The sequence below is a fragment of the Balaenoptera ricei genome, chromosome 1, assembly GCF_028023285.1.
Source record: "Balaenoptera ricei isolate mBalRic1 chromosome 1, mBalRic1.hap2, whole genome shotgun sequence".
NCBI lineage: Eukaryota > Metazoa > Chordata > Mammalia > Artiodactyla > Balaenopteridae > Balaenoptera > Balaenoptera ricei.
In genome coordinates, this window is record NC_082639.1 from 171,143,817 (window position 1) to 171,156,077 (window position 12,261).

The following is a 12,261-nucleotide window of genomic DNA, read 5'->3' on the forward strand; positions in this document are numbered from 1 at the left end:
AACAGTGCTGGAACAATTGGCTATCCATATGTCAAAAAATGAACTTTGATCCATACCTTGCACCATATATAAAAATCAGCTCAAGATGGAGCATAGACTTAGATGTACAACCTAAAACTATAAAACTTCTAGAAGAAAATATTGGAGAAAAATTCTGTGACATCGGAGTAGGCAGAGATTACTTAGATATGACACCAAAGTGTGACCCATAAAAAGAAAATTTAATAAAATGGACTTTATCAAAATTTTAAACTTCAGCTCTTAAGAGAATGAAGACAACCCAAAAGGTGAGAGAAAATCTTTGCAGAGCATATAGCTGATAAAGGACTTACATTCACACTATATAAAAAACTCTCGGGACTTCCCTGGTGGCCTAGCAGTTAGGATTCTGGGCTTTCACTGCCGTGGCCCAGGTTTGATCCCTGATCAGGGAACTGAGATCCCACAAGCTGTGCAGCGCAGCCAAAAAAAAAAAAAACCCTCTCAAACGTTGACAAGAAAACAAACGACAATTTTTCTTAATGGGCAAAGGATTTGAACATATACTTCACCAAAGAAAATATACAGAGAGCAAATAAAAAACAAAATGATGCATTAGGGAAATGTGAATTAAAACCACAATGAGATTCCACTACACAGCTATTAGAATGGCTAAAACTTAAAAGATTGATCATCCCCAGTGTTGGAAAGGATATGGAGGAACTGGAACTCCCGTACACTGTTGGTAGGAATGTAAAATGGTGCAATCACTTTGTAAAACAGTTTGGCAGCTTTATAAAAAGTTAAGCATAGCACAGATGATTTTCAGGGCAGTGAAACTATTCTGAATGATACTATAATGATGGATACATGTCATTATATATTTTTGTCCAAACCTAGAGAATGTAAAACACCAAGCGTGAACCCTAATGTAAACTACGGTTGAGTGATAATGGTGTGTGAATGCAGGTTCATAGATCATAAAAAATGTACCATTCTGGTGTGGGATGTTGACAACAGGGGAGGTTGCGCATGTGTGTGGGCAGGGAGTTTAAGGAAAGTCTCTCAATTTTGCTGTGAACCTAAAACAGCTTTAAAAAATAAAGTCAAGGGCTTCCCTGGTGGCGCAGTGGTTGAGAATCTGCCTGCCAGTGCAGGTGACACAGGTTCGAGCCCTGGTCTGGGAAGATCCCACATGCTGTGGAGCAGCTGGGCCCGTGAGCTACAACTACTGAGCCTGCGCATCTGGAGCCTGTGCTCCGCGGTAAGAGAGGGCACGATAGTGAGAGGCCCGTGCACCGCGATGAAGAGTGGCCCCCACTTGCCGCAACTACAGAAAGCCCTCACGCAGAAACGAAGACCCAACACAGCCATAAATAATTAAATAAATAAATAAAAATTTAAAAAAAAAATAAATAAATAAAGTCAATTTTTTAAAAAAAGTAATGAAGTACTGATACATTCTACAATATGGATGAACCTTGAAAACATCATGCTAAGTGAAAGGAGCCAGTCACAAAGGACCACACATCAGACTTCCCTGGTGGCGCAGTGCTTAAGAATCCACCTGCCAATGCAGGGGACACAGGTTTGAGCTCTGGTCTGGGAAGATCCCACATGCCACAAAGCAGCTAAGCCCATGTGCCACAACTACTGAGCCCGTGTGCCACTACTACTGAAGCCCATGTGCCTAGAACCCATGCACCACAACAAGAGAAGTCACCACAGTGAGAAGCCAGCCCACCGCAATGAAGAGTAGCCCTCGCTCGCCGCAACTATAGAAAGCCTGCGCGCAGCAACAAAGACCCAATGCGGCCAAAAATTAATTAATTAATTAATTAATTATTTAAAAAAGGACCACATATTGTATGATTCCATTTACATGAAATGTCCAGAACAGACAAATATAGAGAGATAGAAAGTAGATTATTAGTGGCCAAGAGCTACTAGAGGAGATTGGAAGGAGGAAACAGGGAATGACTGTTAATGGATACAGGGTTTCTTTTGGGTTGAATGCTCTAAACTTAGATTGTGGTGATGGTTGTATAACTCTGTGAATATACTAAAAACCACTGAATTGTACACTTCATAACGGTAAATTTTGTGGTACGTAAATTAAAATCTTGATAAATAGGTTTTAAAAATTAAAAACTCACTATGATACTTGAGAGAAGAAATTATACATATGATCATTTTGGAAGGCACATACATGTGAAGAAACAAATGTCCACAGATTCATTAAATTCCTTTCAGCTGTGATCTCAAGTTACAGGTAGGAAAAGGAAAGCAGGTGTACCTTGTATGCGGATATTTTTTAATAGAATATTGGTATGGTTATCTTCCCTTGGAAGAAAGGAAAGTAAAAGTCATACTGGCCACAAAATTGTCTTCTCTTCAAAATATACAATGAATCGGGGACTTCCCTGGTGGCACAGTGGTTGAGAGTCTGCCTGCCAATGCAGGGGACACGGGTTCGAGCCCTGGTCCGGGAAGATCCCACGTGCCGCGGAGCAACTAAGCCCATGAGCCACAACTACTGAGCCTGTTCTCTAGAGCCCGTGAGCCACAACTACTGAGCCCGCATGTCACAACTACTGAAGCCCGTGTGCTTAGAGCCCATGCTCCACTACAAGAGAAGCCACCTCAATAAGAAGCCTGCACACTGCGATGAAGACTAGCCCCCACTTGCCGCAACTAGAGAAAGCCCGTGGGCAGCAAAAAAAGACCTAATGCAGCCAAAACTAAATAAATAAATATATTTTTTAAAAAAAAAATACAATGAATCACAGATAAATCTGTATTAAATATCTTTTGTTTAAAATATACAATGAGGGCTTCCCTGGTGGCGCAGTGGTTGAGAATCTGCCTGCCAATGCAGGGGACACGGGTTTGAGCCCTGGTCTGGGAAGATCCCACATGCCGCGGAGCAACTGGGCCCGTGAGCCACAACTACTGAGCCTGCGCATCTGGAGCTTGTGCTCCACAACAAGAGAGGCCGCGACGGTGAGAGGCCCGCGCACCGCGATGAAGAGTGGCCCCCGCTCGCCGCAACTAGAGAAAGCCCTCACACAGAAACGGGGACCCAACACAGCCATAAATAAATAAATAAATAAAAATTTATAAAATATATATATATACAATGAATCAAAAGTAAGTTGTAGGGACTTTCCTGGTGGCGCAGTGGTTAAGAATCCACCTGCCAATGCAGGGGACACGGGTTTGATCCCTGGTCCGGGAAGATTACCACATGCCACGGAGCAAGTAAGCCTGTGTGCCACAACTACTGAGCCCGTGCTCTAGAGCCCGCCAAACCACAACTACTGAGCCCGCGTGCTGCAACTACTGAAGCCCGTGTGCTGCAACTACTGAAGCCCACGTGCCTAGAGCCCGTGCTCCACAACAAGAGAAACCACCACAGTGAGAAGCCCACGCACCACAATGAAGAGCAGCCCCCACTTGCTGCAACTAGAGAAAGCCCATGCACAGCAACAAAGACACAATGCAGCCAAAGATAAATAAACTCAGTTTTAAAAAAAGTAAGTTGTAAGTGTAATAAGAATATTTGATTAGGAAAAAAGAAAGTTAAGCATACTCATACCATGGGATCTAGCCATTCTAGTCCTCGCTATACATCCAAGAATAATACAAAGACCTGTACACAAATGTTCATAGCAGCTTTAATAGCCAAAAGCCAGAAATGATCCAAACGTCTATCAACAGGTGAATGGATAAACAAATTGTGGTATATCCATACAACTGAATATTATTCAGCAATAAAAAGGGATAAGTTGATACATGAAAAAGATGGATGAATCTAAAAAAGATTATGCGAGTGAAATAAGACAGAAAACCAGAAAAAAAAAGAGTACATGCTATACGATTCCATTTACATAAAACTTTAGAAAATGCGAACTAATCTGTCATGACAGAAAGTAGTTCAGTGGTTGCCAGGGGTGGCATGATGGATTACAAAGAAAACTTCAGAGGTGGTGGGTCTGTTCACTCTATTGATTGTAGTGACAGATTCACAGATGTAAACACATGGCAAAACTTATCAAATCATCCAGTTTAAATAGGTGCAGTTCGGGCTTCCCTGGTGGCGCAGTGGTTGGGAATCTGCCTGCCAATGCAGGGGACGCGGGTTCGAGCCCTGGTCTGGGAGGATCCCACATGCCGCGGAGCGACAAGGCCCGTGAGCCACAACTGCTGAGCCTGAGCGTCTGGAGCCTGTGCTCCGCAACTAGAGGGGCCGCAATGGTGAGAGGCCCGCGCACCGCGATGAGGAGTGGCCCCCGCTTGCCGCAACTGGAGAGAGCCCTCGCACAGAAATGAAGACCCAACACAGCCAAAAATAAATAAAATAAAATAAATTAATTAAAAAAAAAAATACCTAGCTCCATCATTTAAAAAAAAAAAAAAGTTATTTAAAATAAATAAATAAATAAATAAATAGGTGCAGTTCATTGTATGTCAATTATACCTTGATAAAGCTTTTTTTTTTTTTTTGAGATGACTCAAAGATCAAGAAAAATATGGGTCATCTGACACTAACAAGCTCACCTCCCTGGTGTGCAGGGGAACGGAACCAAGGGCCTCGCCTCTGCTTTCTCTGAGCTCAGTACCAGAGCTTTTTACAAGCTCCAAACATGCTTGCAGGATCTTAGTTCCCTGACCAGGGATTGAACCCGGGCCACGGCAGTGAAAGCACCAAGTCCTAACCACTGGACCGCCAGGGAATTACCCAAACATGCATTTTACAAAGGCAAACGAGAGCAGCCTGGTTTTCTCCTCTGCGTCCTTAGGAGCCTTCGTCACCGCTCTCCACCGTACTTAAACCAAAGCTAAGAAACACGAATGTGTGCTTTTGAAACTCCAGCTCTACCCCACCCCTACTGTGAGAAAGACTTAAAATCAATAATTCTAAGAACAACAGCACAACCAGATCTATTTTACTGTGTGCACAGAGTCCAACCAGAGGAAAGCCCCACCAGAGATTCAATTTGTATTATTTCTGCTCTTCATTAAGAACTATTTGCCCCTATGCCATAGTATAGATGAGAACAAGAAAACACCTGGATATCACGGAGGGTCGCTGTGTATGTGACAATTAGGTTTGGCTGCAGATAATAGAAAGCCCAGTCATTCACATAGGTGGGGGATTATTCTCCTACTTTATTGAGGACATGAAGTAAGTAGTCGAACTGTTTTGGCAGCTCCACGTAAGTCATCAGGGTCTCAGCCTTTTTCTGTCTCCCCAAGCAGGTGGTTTCCATCCTCAAGGTTACATGGCGTCTGCTGGAGAGCTTTGATCTGAGCAGTAGGAGAGAGGGAGGAGGAAAGGAGAGGTACCCTGATTGTCCTGGAAGGTAGAAGGGTGCTACCTGGAGGAAGGAGAGGTGGATCACCAGGAAGTCAAGTGCCTGGCTTTGGGAGTCCAAAAGATGGTGGACACCGGAACTGATCCTGGCAGAGCACTCATGCCGTCTTGCGCCTTGAGGTGCGCCCCAAAAGAGTTAATCACTGGAGCTGAAACATGTTCTCTAGATATAAACACCAACAATTGAGTGGGGTGCTATGATTTTCTTTCCCGGGCGAGCTGCTTCAAAAGAGTTCCACTCCTGTGTCCTGGTCCCAGCCTCAGGGACTGCGTTACAAGTACAGCAGGACCTCTCTCCTCCCTGTAGACCAAACCTGGCCCTGGGAGACTCCCTTGGAGCTCTGCCCCTGAATGTCTTGCATCTTCCTCTCAGGTCACTCAGCCCCCCAGTGTTTCTGGGCTACTGGTTGGTAAGCTGGGCGAACGGGCACAGTCAAGCAAGAGGAGGGTTTGCTGTCCTGAGCACATATTTGGAAACTGGTTACGTGCAACACATTCATAAAAGTATGTTATCTTTGCGGGGGTAGTGGGAAAGCAGTGGGAGGTCTGTTCAAGAATGGAAGGAAATGTTGGTATCGCACAGTAAGAGACATAGAGAAGCTAGTCAGAAGGTAGCCGCTTTCATCAGACCGGACTTTCCTGCCAGCCAGCCCCAGGCCACATCCGCCCCCAGCCCTGCTCTCTGATGTTAGAGCCGGGGGAGCTTCTGCCTCACACCCCGAGTGGCCTCACCACGCCTTGTGAAACTTGGCTCCTGGCGCCTCGCACCTGTGAGGCATCAGAAACTCGAATGAATGGTTGGCTCTCCAACCACTGCTGAGCATGACCTTGGGAAGTGGGCAGCCCACACCTGACAGGAGCACTGTTTCCTTCACTCCTGTGACCACCAAGGGAGCTGGGAATTTTTCCCAGCTTCAGCACTCCGGCCAGACGGCTCCCCAGGACCAGTTTCTACTCAGCTGCTGGGCTCCTCCACCACCATCAGTGAACAAGATCAGAGGGAGAAATGGATACAGCCACTATGGAGAACAGTATGGAGGTTCCTTAAAAAACTAAAAACAGAACTACCATATGACCCAGCAATCCCACTACTGGGCATATACCCTGAGAAAACCATAATTCAAAAAGAGTCATGTACCACAATGTTCATTGCAGCTCTGTTTACAATAGCCAGGACATGGAAGCAACCTAAGTGTCCATCGACAGATGAATGGATACAGAAGATGTGGCACATATATACAATGGAATATTACTCAGCCATAAAAAAAAACGAAATGGAGTTATTTGTAATGAGGCGGATGGACCTAGAGACTGTCATACAGAGTGAAGTAAGTCAGAAAGGAAAAACAAATACCGTATGCTAACACATATATATGGAATCTAAAAAAAAAAAATGGTTCTGAAGAACCCAGGGGCAGGACAGGAATAAAGACGCAGACGTAGACAATGGACTTGAGCACACAGGGAGGGGGAAGGGTAAACTGGGACGAAGTGAGAGAGTAGCATTGGCATATATACACTACCAAATGTAAAATAGATAGCTAGTGGGAAGCAGTTGCATCACATGGGGATATCAGATCAGCTTGGTGCTTTGTGACCACCTAGAGGGGTGGGATAGGGAGGGTGGGAGGGAGACGCAAGAGGGAGGGGATATGGGGATGTATGAATACATACAGCTGATTCACTTTGTTATACAGCAGAAACTAACACAACACTGTAAAGCAATTATACTCCAATAAAGATGTTTAAAAAAAAAAAGATCAGAGGGAGTCCAGCCGTACTCCATGCCCTCAAAACACATGAAAGCACTACAGGTCCTTGGACACAAAACCAGGAGAGGGTAGGAGCCCTGGAGGGGAATATCCTGGACTTGTGGACCTCCTGCCCAAGTGGGGTACTTCAGCCACAATTAAAGTAACACATCCTTTTTGTTAAAATTAATTTCAAAGAGAACTAGAAGGTGTAAAGTAAAATAAGTCTCTCCTCCCCCCACACCTAGCTTCACTTCCTAAGGACTATGACATGAAGTTTCGGGTATATCTTCACAGAAATTTTCTATTCAAGTGCATTCTGTTGAATGCATTTGCAAGAATTTTACTTATAAATAATTCAATTAATAATAATAACTAATGTATAAAGTACATGTTATTTACATTGAAATTGTAACTGGAAAAACAAAAATAACTAAAAGTGATCAAAGTGGACGTTGGATCCTTCCAGGGTGCAGTTTTTGAAGTGACCACCAGGTGTCAGAGTTAGCAATAGTATTCCCCAAATCACACTGGAAAGTTACAAGAAGGGGAAAGTGCCTGGCTGGAAATGAGATGGCGAGATCCTAAACAGGATTATTTGGCCCTTTGGCCCAATATTTTGTCTACTTAGGGTTAGGTAGGGAGAGAGTAAAGAGAGCTGCGGAAAAAAATATTACATTCTCCGACCATAGATTCCCATTCAGTTGGGCACCCCTGGATCTTTAGAGAAGCTGTCAAAGCGCTGGTGAGTTTCAGGTAGGAAAGGTAAAAAGGGCTGGGCAGAGTCGGGCCTCCTATAGTTGTGAGGCTACGTTTGGAATCCAGGGCCATCTCTCCTCTCTTCAATCAGGAGACCAGAGAAAGGGTGACCACAAGAGGAGGGCACACACACATGAGAAGGGTTCAGCTATGGCCATCCTTGTTTTAAAAGGGAAAATCCAGTTCTGTATCAAGAGCTCTTCCTACCTAACCTTGAACATCATGGTCTCCCCAATTTGATCTCCTCACGTATACTTCCTTTACCAGGCCTGACCTGGCTGTTGTCCAGAGCTGCTGGCCTAGAAAACATCCGCCCTCCATGCTTGAGAGCTGCGGGCAGGGCACCTGCCATCGCAGTCCTGAGGCTGTCGGCCAGGGGTAGTTATACTCCTCTTCCTCCAGGGGCCCAACCACTTCTCTGGCTCCACCCATCCGGCTCTAGAGGAGTCAACATACTCTGGAGGATTCCAGGTGCCACCCATGGCAAGCCTCATCCTTCTTGAATCACCAGCGTGCACCCCAGCAGAAAGGGGGATGTTGATGCAGTCACAACACAGACTTGCACAAGGAGGATGACCTAGGCTCCTCTTCCCTGGGAGGGCACAGCTGAAGGGTGTCAAAAAGGAAGGAGAACCCTTGCCACGTGTCCCAGTTGGCACTTGTCTAGGCTGTTCCCTGGACCACATCCCATTTCTGGCCATGGGTCCAGGGAAGGGTTCAGACCCACTACGTACTGGGGCTTGTCACTGGTGGAACTTTACTGTGAATAACAACGCCAAGCTTGTGGAAGGGGTAGGAAGTGGTGTAAGGAGAGGGGAGAAGGAAAGAAGGATTCAACATTTCATGGACAATGTTATTGATATTTAAATACTTCTCAAGACTTGGGATTTCCATGAATTTGGACAGGCAGATTAAGGGGACTTTTTATGTGACCTGAATGACATCATCTGCTAAATTGGTACGTCCTATATAGGCCACAGGAAGCGACAGTAATGATTTCAGTCACTATACACCTTAAATGCCATACACATAATTTAAAATGATACACCTGTGGTGCCATACACATAATAAAAATCCCAGTTATCATTAAAACATAGGTAGTATTCATATTCAAATATGATCATGCATTATGTTTGATGTTTCAAACAGAATATACAAGCCAAATGCTTCATTTAAAAACAAAAATGGATAAAACAATGTTTGTATCAGGCTCCATGTTAATTTACCATGACTAGTATATTAACTGTTGCTTTGATGTGGCCAACACTGGTATGGCAACTGAGGGGTTTTTTTTTTTTTCCATTATCCTGTTACATATGATATAAGACGGATGGAACAGAAAGAATCTCTCATAATGCTAACCATAGCCTGACTGTTTCAAAGGCAATGCTCTCCAGACTAAAGCCAAGGATAGGGACCATGAAGCTCCACCCTAATCTGCTCTGGGTTTATCTACCTCAAGGAGACCCCAGTCATTGTGACTCCTGGATAATCCTGGACCCACTGGATCCCCATAAGTCAAAGAGCCTCCCATATCCCTGAAAAGTCTGGCTATCCATCACATGTTCTACCTCATTCGGCCACTCAAACAACAAGCGTTTCACAAGTCCAGGACAGACTTCACTGGTCAAGGTGTATCTTGAGATTCCCAGACTTCTAGGTCCTCTGGAAAAGGAACAATCAATGGGGTCCCCAGGTTGGGAAGGGAAAGGATTCAGGCCCCTGCCTCACCAATGCCTGCTTGCCACCCGCCCCCTCCAGTTTAATCATGCTTTGTGTAGGTGAGTCACAGAGGAGATGGGGGTGGCTGTGTATGGTCTGGCCATGCGTGTGGTATTCTAATGACAATGACTCCTCCCTCTACTTAATCCTTCTTCCCAGCCCTGCACTCAGCCAGGCAAAAGGCCGGATTCAGAATCTCCTCACGGGTACCCAAGGCTGTTTCCCTTTGATAAAGCGAGTAAGGAAATCGTTGATGTGAACACACAAAAATAGAAGACTTCCTGAATCAGACGTGAGTTTGGGTGCAGAGTAAGGCCAAGCTAAAAGCTCAAACTCACTGACCGTAATTATCCCTCCCGTAGGGCAGCCTCCTTACCTGTAGCGAAGCAGCTTCGGAGGCTGTGACAAATAGCTGAGCCTGTCGGAACTCCGGAAGAAACATTCCTCACCAGGCCTCCCAGCCCCAGTTTCAGCGACAGGGCACCAGGAAAGTAAACAGACTAAACCCATCGCAACAAGAGAGAACTGGTTCTTCTGCACTCCAGACACTGTTCATGACACTTAAGTCAAGTTCAACACAATATGGTTGAATTATTTTTAACCTTTATGGAGCCTCCTGGCTTCACAAACGAAATATTAGTCGGTAGAGTCGGTATAAAAATCTCTTTTCAAAACTTGTCAAGCGTATACCACAACCTCACAGTGAAAAGACGTATCCACAGTTCTTCTGATCATGGTATTAGATCCTTCCACAAGAGTTGCAACTTCCAATGCCTCACAGATGCCAAATAGATTTGCTTCATAATGTCACCTTGAGCTGTATTCTTTTGGCCTCTGTAAAGGTAGAAGCCACGGTTAATGCCGATAGTCCTGCAGGAGTATGGACTCAAGTCTTTCTGGAGAAACCAGAAATCCAGATTTTTATGTGTAATCTCCCAATTTTTAAATATGGACTACTAGCTTAAAAAAACACACTTTGGGGCTTCCCTGGTGGCGCAGTGGTTGAGAATCTGCCTGCCAATGCAGGGGACACGGGTTCGAGCCCTGGTCTGGGAAGATCCCACATGCCGCAGAGCAACTGGGCCCGTGAGCCACAACTACTGAGCCTGCGCGTCTGGAGCCCGTGCTCCGCAACAAGAGAGGCCACGATAGTGAGAGGCCCGCGCACCGCGATGAAGAGTGGCCCCCATTTGCCGCAACTAGAGAAAGCCCTCGCACAGAAACGAAGACCCAACATAGCCAAAAATAAATTAATTAATTAATTAATTTTAAAAAAAAAACAACAACACACTTTGCTACCTCCCTTCAGTGACTAAAGGCAGTATGACTGGGAAGAGAAAAACCACCATGGGAGTCAGGAACCCAAGACTGTTAGACCTAGTTCTGACACCAACTCACTGTCTGTCCCTGGGAAAGACACCTAACTGTCCTGGGCCGCAGTCACCTTGTCTGAAAAGTTTAGACACCCAAAATTCCTTTCAATCCTAAATTATTACACTGTATAGTTAAGTAAGTTTTCTAGATGGTCAATTCTCCCAAGAACAACCAGAAACATAATTAAAAGGAAAAAAAAAACACACAAAAAAAATAGATCACTGTGCCATAGCGGGGTCTATTACGATGTCTAGACATGGCCTTGGTGTGGCCAAGCCACTTGGTTAATATATCCACGAGAATGTGAACACTTTTATCAGACCAGATCTCCTCCATGATGGCCACCCACCCACTGGGGAAGATAAAAATTGTATCATCACCATGACTGTGGCCGGGAGCACCTCTCTATGAAACAGAACTCTCTTGGGTCTTTTGAACCCAAACCCAAGGTCTCAAGGGAACATTTTGAGTTGGGGAACAAAGCTGACCCGCAGGCTGCCCTGAGCCATGACTCCTGATTTTCAAGTTCATGCTCAGCCTACCTGCGATGAAATTTGGAGTTGCCAGATTTGGAGTTGCCTTCAGTATGAGCCAACTGTACTCGGAACAGTTTTGTTACATAACCCTCAGCCGTGCCCCACGTGTGTACATGAGCACACGCTCACCCTGTACAAAAGCACACAGATCTTCAGATACAGCACCGTTTTTGTTCAGCACAGGAAGGGAATAAGAAATATTAAGCTGGAAAATAATGAGGGATGGGTACATTAAGGGCCCTTTCCCACTGTAAATGTTAAAAAAATAGACACATTTCAGAGCAAATAAATGTATTCACATTCTTTTGGTTATGTTAACTGTGGCTTGGGCAAACTGCAGGCCCAAAGAAGAGAAAGCCAAGTGGATTACAGCTGGGCAGTTTCTTCACACAGGCCACCTTGACACAGATAGCTCGGCTCCAAGTGAAGCGGGAAGGGGTATTCCGCAGGCGCCTACATTCCTAAGGGCTTTTGTGCATCAGTTGTGAACAACAGGGCCTTTTTATTTTGCTATTAGTAGCTGCCAATAAATAGTATGGTGTAAAGAATCTTTGACTCCTAAACCAGCTATGACCTATCGCTTCAGTTCTGCCTGCTGGAGACACTTTCTTCACTGTGCCCCGCTGTTGCCCTGGCTTTAGGTAACCAGTGTTTATTCTAAGTCAGCTTGCTCTTACCCTAAGGCCTTTGTATTATCCGTTTCCTCTTCTTAGAATGTTCTTTACCCTGATCTTCACAAGGTAGTTCATTCAGACCTCAGCCT

The 12,261-nt window shown here is 45.0% G+C and overlaps 1 protein-coding gene across 5 annotated transcripts in view; it reads right to left on the minus strand.

The window, feature by feature from the left end:
- Window positions 1-12,261, minus strand: part of CNIH3 (cornichon family AMPA receptor auxiliary protein 3) — a 277,164-nt gene that overhangs the window by 248,799 nt on the left and 16,104 nt on the right. For 3 of the 5 annotated variants that reach the window (XM_059941823.1, XM_059941814.1, XM_059941833.1), the window contains one exon: window positions 9,965-10,422. The exons of the other annotated variants lie outside the window; for them this stretch is intronic. The gene's annotated coding sequence lies outside the window, so the exon portion shown is untranslated. The remainder of the gene's footprint in view (window positions 1-9,964; window positions 10,423-12,261) is intronic. 5 annotated transcript variants of the gene reach the window in all.